The sequence below is a fragment of the Passer domesticus genome, chromosome Z (assembly GCF_036417665.1).
Source record: "Passer domesticus isolate bPasDom1 chromosome Z, bPasDom1.hap1, whole genome shotgun sequence".
Lineage (NCBI taxonomy): Eukaryota > Metazoa > Chordata > Aves > Passeriformes > Passeridae > Passer > Passer domesticus.
Window position 1 is genome coordinate 47547285 of NC_087512.1, and position 10082 is coordinate 47557366.

Sequence of the window (10082 nt, forward strand, 5' to 3'; positions counted from 1 at the left end):
CTCAGTCTGCGCTATCCCGGGGGTGCGGAAAGGAACGCCCTCGCCCGAACCCGCGCAGCCCTGATCTCCTTTGGGCTCTGCTCTGCCTGGATCTCCGCTCGGGCTGGTTCCCCCTGGCTCTGCACCAACACCCGCAGCCAGCGGGGGCATGTCCCGCACCGCTGGTGCTTTTGTGCGCTTGCAAAAAGTGAAAAAGCCCTCCTAGTTCCAGCTTTCGGGTTTCGCGTTACTGGTGCGCGTCCGCCGCCGCTACCATTGGCACTGCGCTTATCGCTGCCGCGTATTCGGCCCCCGCGTCTCGCCTTGGCTGGCCCGGCCCTGGCAATCTGTGCGCTCTCCCCACGGACAGCTGCCGTGCGAGTTTTTGTCACCGTGCGTGTCACTGGACCCGCGGTGCGCGTGCCCGCCGCCGGCACCGAGCACGCCGCCGCCACTGCCACACGCGTTCTCGCCGCCGCGTCTGCCCCGGGCTGTCCCGCGGCCCCTGTCGCCCTCATGGTCCCGAACTTACCCCACTCTGTTAATTCATGTACTGTATGAGGATTTTGAAAAACTCCTTGCGCGTACCCATAAGCTAACAACTGTGGGAGCTCTTTCTGCAAGTCTATGTCCTTAACCTGACACTTTTTTAAAAAGCAAGTAAATAAATCATATGCTGCTTGCCTTTCAATTTCCATTTTTGAGAATGTCGATGGTTTTGCAGCCCTTCAAGGTCTCGGCAGCACGTATCGGCCGGGCTCTTCTATAAGGTCACCCAGGGCGCGGCACCTTTCGCTTTTTCAGCAGTGCTTATTCGCCGTCCTTGCTGCTGTAGGACCCGAACTCCTTCACCGATCCACCGTGGTTGCCGTTACCGATTTAACGTCCGGGGTCACCATTTGTGGTATCGGCAGAAGAAATGCGGCACTCAATATGAGTGATCAGCAAATCTCAAACTTTATTGATAGGCACATACATTTATATTGGTGTTAATGAGGCTAATACATATTGCAAAAGGTGAGCTCATTATTGGTTAGTTACGTATCAGCTAACTACGCCTACCTTAGCATTCTTGTGACTACTATGTTGCAGCTGTTCTCATCTTTTCTTCATATTTCTAACTAACGATCCTCTCCCCCATCCTGATGTTGCACCAAGGGCACAGTGCCCTTGCCAGGTTTGGACACTGACTGCTGACTCCTATCCTCATCTCCTTCTTGCTTAACTAACGGTATTATATCAGTGTGACCTTTGTCAGCTAGCTAACTGTCCACAAAATCCTCCACAGGCATCCTTTCCCTGCTCCACTCTGGTGTCCCTCCCATGAGGGACATGTCTCCATGAGCTCATGTCTCCATGAGCTTCTCCAATATAAGTTCATCCCACAGGCAACAGCTCTCCACAGACCACTGCAATATGGGTCACTTTTCCACAGGATACAGTCCTTCAGGCACAGCCTGCTACAACGTGGGTCCCCCATGGGACCACAAGTATTGCCAGGAAACCAGCTGCAGCATGGATCTTCTCTCCACAGTCTGCAGGTCCTTGTCAGGGCCCTGCTCCAGCATGGGCATCCCACAGAGTCTCAGCCTCCTCTCAGGCATCTGCCTGCTCCAGTGTGGGGCTTCTCCATGGCGTGCAGATGAATCTCCATGGGCTGCATAGGAACAGCTCCTTCACCATGGTCTGCACCGTGGATTGCAGGAGAATGTCAGTTCCAGTGTCTGAAGCTTCTTCTACCCTTCCATCTCCACTGACTTTGGTGCCTTCAGAATGGTTCCTCTCGCATATTCTCATTCCTCTCACATATTTTCACCCCTCCCTTCTCTGTCCACAATTACACCTGCACAATAACTTTTTTTTCCTTTTTAAATATGTTATCACAGAGGCATGACCACCATTTCCTATTGGCACAGCCTTGGCCAGGAGTGGGTCTGTCTTGGAGACATCTGGCTTTGGATCTGTTGGACACAGGGAAAACTTTCAGCATCTTCTCACAGAAGTGACTGCACCTCTCCCACTACCAAAGCTTGGCCACACAAATCCAGTACATGAGCACTAACTGAATCAAAACCAAAGCAAGTCCTCTCACATCTTCTGCCTTAGAGGTTTGATGACAAACAATCGCCTGAAGGTTTGCTTGGACAATTCTCAAGCTACTCAGCTCTGCCAAACTGATTATGAGTTCTTGTCTTCCTTAATGACAGGCTTCATTCTCTAGCATATGATAAATTTTGCATCTCCACCCCTTCCCTCACTCTCTTCCCATCTCCCTGCCTCCCACTCTTCCCATCCCCTCACTCTCCTCCTCTTCCTCATTCCTTCTTTAATTAACAAGTTATTTTTTCAGTAAGTGGACTGGAATTGTGCGAAATAAGGCCTTCTACTAGGTGGTTTACTTTTCAAGCAGTCATAAAGGTGTGTTATTAGGAAACAAATGAGAAATGCCTTTGTGTATGTGTCTTAATTACAATTAGATCAAACCTTCATATATTATTATCAAATACTTTTTAGCAATTTCCCTCTTTCCATTCATAATTTTTTTCTTTTCTGCTTTCTAGTGTTCTGGAAAACTTTTCCTGATTATTTGGAGTACTTGACTGGAAAGACACTACACAGACATCACATGTGACTCCTTGGGGTTTAGTCAAGATCTGCTACCTCAGCCCAGTATCTGCAAACTGCAGCTGCATCTTAGAAGTCATGCATTCTTGTATCCCTCCTCTTAAGTATTTTTCCTGTGGTTTGTGGATTTTTCCGTTAAGGTAAAGTACACAGATTTTAACCATATTGCTACTCTTCTCATTAGTACACTATGGATTATGTAACAGATGCCTGGCAAAATGATCACAAAAGGCAAAGCAAGTAGAAAATTACTTGTTAGTAAGAAATTTAAAAGAGAAAAGAGAAGAATTAACATCTGGTCAGCTAGGCAAGGAAATAATTTGCCTTCTGTTAGAAGGTAAACTGAACTGTCCCAGAGTGATTACAATACAAAGAACTGATATTTTGGTTAATATTTAATATTAACCAAATAAAATAAGCTTGTCCTTAGGTATAGTCTTATTTTGTCCCATCTGCTGCTTGTCAGCTGTAATAATGTCAAACAAGGCCACTTCCAATGCAACACATCTCTCTGATTTGCAGTTCTTATGCTTGCTATGTAGTATAGGAATGCAAATGCCTTCATTCACCTTTCTTATTCCTTGATTCTACCAGCTGGTAAATTTATAAAGTACAGTGTAGCAGTTCTGCTCCTTGGTGAGTGATGAGAACTTCTCAGGTATTTTCTTCTGTCCACCACTCAGTTTAGGGACCAGAGCACTGTTTCTTGCTCCTGAGATTTTATGTACTGAGAAGCTGTAGCTCAAGTGTTAATATGAGCTACCCCAGCTCAGCAGTGAGTGCCATAGGTGGCTAACAATTAGCTTGCTCAGGAAGGACAGACTGTCAGAAAGACAGAGCAATAAATGGCCAGTGAAATCACCGCTGTCTTGTATATTGGGCAGATTTCCAGCTGCTTGAAAAAATGCAGTATGCGTGTTCATTCAGCTATTAACTTGAATTGGAATCATTAGCTTCTAACTTGGCTGAATCTTGGCTGCCTTTTGTATTAGTGAAGTGTAAATTCAATGGAGGATTAATAATGAGTGAAAATATGACCTCGTTATATACTTGTGAAATATTTACTTTGCAGATTTAAAATTCTAAGTTAAATTCTAATTTTCTTTGGTTTTTATAAAACCCATATTCTTTCATGAAAAAAATCCACAAAATCATAGACAGTCATCTCACTGCAAGCTATTTTCTGAATGCAAAGACAGACTTTTATCATGCTTCACCACTAAGTCAATATGAGAGAAAAATATCAAGTACATTAAAGTGCATTAAACAAAATAATAGCAAATATTGTGTAAGATGGTTGTCACAGACACACTTGACCTTCACCCACGCCTTTGTTCAGATTGACTAAAGAGGCCTCATGCCCTGTGGTGAACTTGAATGCTGGCTCCTGGCTCCTGTATAAAGGAGTGAAAATGCCTCATGAAAATATTTCCAGAGATGGTTTCAAACCCCAAAATTACAAGATAACTAAAGCACAGAACAAGATGGTACAGCCAAAATGAAGACATCTGTCTTGTCTTTATTATTGACTAGCAGCCAACTACTTCACTTTGCAAATATCACTGTCAGGATGGGCCCAGTTTGAGCTCTCCCTGAACTGCAGATGAACTGAATGCCAGGTGACTCCCCTCTTCAGCAGGGATGTCTCATGAGGTTTGAAATTCCTTACCTTGGACTAGGATAGCCTTTCTTACCCAAGGTGGAGAGATCCCTTACATTTGACATATCCTTGGCAAGTGATTGAAATAATGCTGATTTAATAATAATGAAATGTTACTAATCCATGTAGCTATTTACTGCTACTACTATTATTATTATTAATAATAATAATCATCATTATAATGTTGCATAGCTTAATTTCATTGCACATAAACCCAACACTAAGATTGGACTTAGCCCTCCCTAGGATTCATAAGGAGTTTAGAAAGGAAGGGCCCCTGTTCTGAACCTTGTGACTTAACAAGGGGAATCTCCCTTTTTCTTTGTGACTCTGGTCTCTGTGTTAAATTAAATTCATGTTAACATGGTCTCATGTTAAATTAACTCAATTAATTTATATTTTAGTAAAAATAATTTTTTAAAAAATTTCATGACAGATGTTCTACTCTAATACTGTATGCTTCTCACTCCTTCAGCTCAAATGAGTTAAAAATACTGGAGATGACTAGTACCAACAAGCAGCCTGTACTTTGAACTGCTCAGTAAGTAGTCCTCAATGGTATATGTTCTCACTTGATTTAAGTGATTTGCAGCTCTTTGAACCTTCAAAGGAAAAATACACTTGCAAATACAGGTTTCTAAAATGATGTCAAATCTCTAAAATCCTGTCAACGCGATAATGCTCTGATTATCACAGATGGTATTCATCTTTCCGATGAAACTCTTAGGAAGCTGTAGGTGCTTCTCTTCTCCTCAGATTACCTCTGACAAGCAACGCAGTGTTATCCAAGTTGCATCAGCCTTCTGGGGCAGCCAGATAGCTACTGAGCTAGCTAGTAGCCAGGTTTACTACTGAGAAATGCTTTTCAATGAGATTCTAGCTTTATTTTTTTTGAGGTAAGTCAGTTTAATAAACTGTATTTTCTTCTTTTTTTTCTTTTGCACTTTTAAAAATGTCAGTTCATAATGCAAATAGCTGTCAGAACCAAGGATCTGTCTCTGTCATAGAGGCAGAGGGATTATCTACTCTCTGAGAGATTATATACTGTAACTGCAGAAGAAACATAAGCATTCAGTCCATATATTCTTCTGTGAAATGAACAAAAAAGTATATAAAGGCAAATGTTTTAACTTAATTTACAGGGAGATTAAACTAATATAGAGTAATTCTTCTAATAACAACTAACAAATTAATTTTACAAAAATTTTGTCTAACAAGTCACTCTTACCGGCTGTCACAGTAAAGAAGTGCTTTTAATCGGAATTATGTTGTTGTACATAAAAGGAAATTAAAAATAAACTAAATTATGAGAAAGACTGTGAGGGTACAGTTCCAATATTATAATTATTGCTTGAAAATATTTATATTAATCTTTAGACATTTGAATCAGCTTTTTTCTCTGTTAGAACTAATTATTCTGGGAGTGCATTTTACTTTTTCTGGGGGTGAGTTCAAAGATGTTTAGACACACCAACAAACTAAAAGCATAGAATACTACAATTACACCCATTAAACTTGTGTCTTAGAGTACTGGAGCATGACTGGATGATTAGAGGAAAGATAAAGTAAAGGTTGGATATTTAGCTAATCAAGGATAACAGTTAAGCCCAAAGTCTGTGTTAGCTCCTCTCTACAGTATGATATGAGCCAGTGTCCTCCAAATGTACTGCCATAGCCAATATTTCCTACTACTGCAGTATGTGTAGCCCTTCTTAAATGATACAGAAAGAGATTTAATCTTCTGGTAATTGTGTTTGTGTTCATGCTTTACTTTGGAAAACATACATAGCTCACAAAACTGACATGCATATGATTAATAATCACTGTCTGACACAAGTTTTCTGGAAGCTGAAAAGTTGTTATATTTATTCCTTTGCTTCCTATACTTATTTATTAAGCACTGGCAATGGATTACCTTTAGGGACCACACGCTGTGCCAAAGGATTTAAAACCAAATGCAATTTTTACACTAGTGAGCTCTTATTAAAATCAAAGTGAAGTTCTTATTGAGAAAACTGCCCTACAATGAGTTATTTTAATCACTATTAAAAAGTTATAAAAAACTCAGTAGGTGCTCTATTGCATGACATATAACTTCCTCTGTTCTTTGATATAAAACCTATCTCAAGAAAGATGTAGTCAAAAGACATGAACAGAACTTATTATAAATTAGAACTGTTATGGGCTGGAGCATTGCTTTGCAGAAAAACAAGCTCACCTTACTCTTGTGATCTTACAAATTTTCACAAGTCACTGGTTAGGAAGATGCAGTCTCTCCTCATGCACAGCCTTAGAAGTCAGGATAAGGAAAACTCACAAGTATGGTTACATATTTTAAAGTAATGGTTTACCTCGTCTACTGTATTTGATAGAAAATGTTCTTCTGGTAGAGGTGCTTGACTAAAGCTGACCCAGATCAGGCACTGATTGACACGTCTTTATTTCGCTGTCTGTAACCCTCTGGAGAACCATGGATTGTGGCTGTAAATCAATGGGATTATCATTAGATATCATCATTAGGAGCATCAGACAGCTGGGCAAAAATCTCAACAGCCTCAGATCAGCTGCTGAATCCAGGTTAAAAATTATTGATATGAGGTCTGATACATATGATCTAAGCACCATACCTCAGTAACATCTTGACAGATCAGTTGGCTCTTTAGATTTATGATGAGCAACTTTCTTGTATTTTACAGACACATTCTAAACCAGAAAACATGGCTGATCCAAGTTCTACAATCCTCTGTCTCCAGTCATCCTGCTCCCCAGTTTCTGGCCATAGTGATACTACAGAAAGAAGAAAAGAGTGGACAACCTAACGCAGACAGAACACCTCATTGGTACCTCTTATTCAGCACAGACAAGGATTGCCTTCTTCAGGCTGAGTTAAATATCCAATGCAAACATATCCTAAGTAGCATTTTAGAATACTACTGTAACTGCTAAGTAATTAAATAGATTAATTTCTCTTTATATCCATCAAGGAATTCCACACCTGATGTCAAAACATTTTGCCAAGTAAAATTTTATTGCTAACAGCATATTCTGTGGGAAAATTGCAGATCAGCAAGCAATACTTTTCTAAACTATATATGGTACTCTAAATCTGTCAACTGGTTCTAGGAAGTGCCTGAGTTTTCCTCCAATATTTTGCTATTTATCACTCTCAGTATTTCCAAGCATAAATGTACAAGACATATGTCAATGTACCTCCAACGTTTTAACAGCTGAAGCCTACTACTTCTGTAGCTTAAATACATTGTCCAAAGATGAAATATACCAAATAACTGGATCTCAAAAGTAGTTAGGCAAGTAGGAATATTTCAGTTTTATCAGGCACATGACACATTAAATTTGTTTGAATAATATTGTACTTCTGGCCTGTTATTCATCAGTCAGCATTTGAAAGGGGGATATAAAAAAAACCCTGATGTGAAATCATCTCATCTTGCTGGCATAACCTCAAGGGTTTGGTTTTTTTTAAGTTTTTTTTAATCTAACTTCTTTCTGGTATCATCACAACTGAATCAAGAAAAAGCTGTGTTCCTTAGCTTGGCACCTGTTTTTTTGGGAGGATGTTATTTTCTGGATGGAATTTTTTGCAATTGAAGCAAAATTAAATAAAACTAAATCTATTCAAATCTCAAACAAATACACACCGTAAAACCAACTAACATCACATATAAAGAGTGTGTGTAAAACCACCTCATCATACACTGAAAGTTTAGACCTTTCATGTGCCTAAGAAATTTTTGTCTTTCTACCTGATTTCTTTTTCTTTTGGATTTGAAAGAAGCTAAACACCTGTGTTTGCAAGACTCCTTGGAAGGGGAATCTGGATGAAAGAAAATTCCTTTGCAGAAGACTGCAGTGTCTTCTGAGGAATTTAGTCCAAGTGTTTTAATTCAGCTCACGGGCCACATTAGTGCCATAAAGCTGACTGTCTTGGGGAGGCAGTATGCCCCTGCTGCTTCCCTGCCCCAGCCTCGCTTGTTTATGACCAGCTCAGATTTCTCCTCATGTGGGTGTGCCCAGAAACCTTTGCCATAGAAAGAGATTGTGTGAGGCAATGCTATTATTAGATACCAGCGTCCTTCAGGCACACACTCGTCTCACAGAATTTTTTGTTAAATATGGAAGTGACATCTTGTCTGCTGCCTATGGAGATTTTTTTTATCCTTAGTGGCCTTCTCATATTAATTTGACTGGTTTTGTTTGCTGTTTGCCTTCACATTTGGCAGTTGTAAAGCATTATCTATACTTGAAACATACTGCTGTGAATCAGAACTTAATGATTCGAGGCAGTTGTTGGATGTTCAGTTGACTACCCTTGACATTGTTATGTGCTGATTATATTGCATATTCCTAGTATTATATCTCTTCACAGAACACTGATGTTTCAAAATGCATGCTGCATTCCAGACAAACATCCTATCAAGCATCATCCTGTTCTAATACTGCATGCATCTCCTGATAGGGTTTTGTAAGATTCCCTCCAGACATGAAAAGTACTTTGAAAGTTTCACCTATAGTCTTACAAGCCTTCTTATAGCCTTTACACAGTTCTCTTCCTTCAAGACACTGATATTTTTCCAAGTTAGCACTGGTGAGTGCTAAACTTCTCAGAACAGTAAGCACAAACAGACTGCTGCACATACAATCCAAGACCATGTGAATTCCTCAGAAACAGGACTGCAAGATTCTTGGATGTCACTGAAGTGGGTGAAGAGAGTAGGATAGAAAGAATGGCATTTTAATTATGATAGGGACTGATAAGTGCAGACATGCTGTGGGTATTTTGGAAAACAAGCTAGGATATTGCAACATCAGGTTAGTAATTGCATAAGCATACTAGCAGTTAGTTGTTCTAGAGAATGATTGCCTTGCCTTGTCTTGCCTTGCCTTGCCTTGCCTTGCCTTGCCTTGCCTTGCCTCCTCCTGAGTTGGAAATATACTGGTGCAATGGACTATCCTAGTTCACCAAATCATGACAATTAAAACTACTGTGAAATGCAGAGCTCTGTTTCTCCTCTCCCTGTCTGGCAGCTATGCTGGAGACATGTTATTGCATCATAGTGGTGATGATTCTACACTTTCATAGAAATTATCTGAGTGACAACTGAGCATATTCTTTCAACAAGTGTGCAGGTATTATGTTTTATTCCCATGGGTTCATTTTCAGGAAAGATAACAATTTTTTCACTCTCTCATGCTAGTCAATGGGAAAGCTAGTCATCTGTCTGGAAATTATGGAGTTAAATCATTAGCTTTCAAAATTAATCGTAAAACTACCAAGGGCCAATAGAGCTATGTCAGTCTACCCATTCATATGAGCAGTGTGGCCTGTTAACACTATAGTATACACAGAGTCTTGAGAACTGGGGTCTATCTAATAAGTTTTCAAAAATTGATGTATTTAAAGTAGATAGGAATAAAGGAATAAAAGTAGACAGGACTAGTCAACTCTGACTCCTTAGGCTGACATTTAATATTACTTGATTCTTAAACAAGTCATGCTTTATTTCTTTCTTGTGTTTTTTTTTTTTTTTCCTGAAACAGTATCTTGTTTTATTGTATGACTCAGTCTTAAATGAATTACCACAGTGAAAGGTGTCAAGAAAATAAAGGATGAACCAACCACTTTATAGGAGTATGAAAACTTCAGATAAATCCCCTCAGGAAAGCTGAACTACAAAATTACTTAGTTTTTTTAGTTCAAGGGCTTGTCAATACTTGAAAAGTAGTCCAGAAAAAATGTCATTAATCAGTACTATGTCTTACAGAAAGAGTTTTGTACATGAATGGTGCTTTCATTACT

General features: G+C 39.8%; 2 long non-coding RNA genes across 2 annotated transcripts; one reads left to right on the forward strand and one right to left on the reverse strand.

Annotated features, from left to right (window-relative positions):
• The first annotated feature begins 874 nt into the window (after positions 1-874).
• On the forward strand, positions 875-7630 carry LOC135289396 (uncharacterized). The gene is made up of 4 exons (XR_010352151.1): positions 875-996; positions 2541-2744; positions 4740-4805; positions 6961-7630. It is a non-coding gene; the product is annotated as an uncharacterized LOC135289396 (long non-coding RNA).
• On the reverse strand, positions 6484-10082 carry LOC135289398 (uncharacterized). Its single transcript, XR_010352154.1, has 3 exons — positions 9152-10082; positions 6892-7051; positions 6484-6745 (listed from the first exon to the last, which is right to left on the reverse strand). It is a non-coding gene; the product is annotated as an uncharacterized LOC135289398 (long non-coding RNA).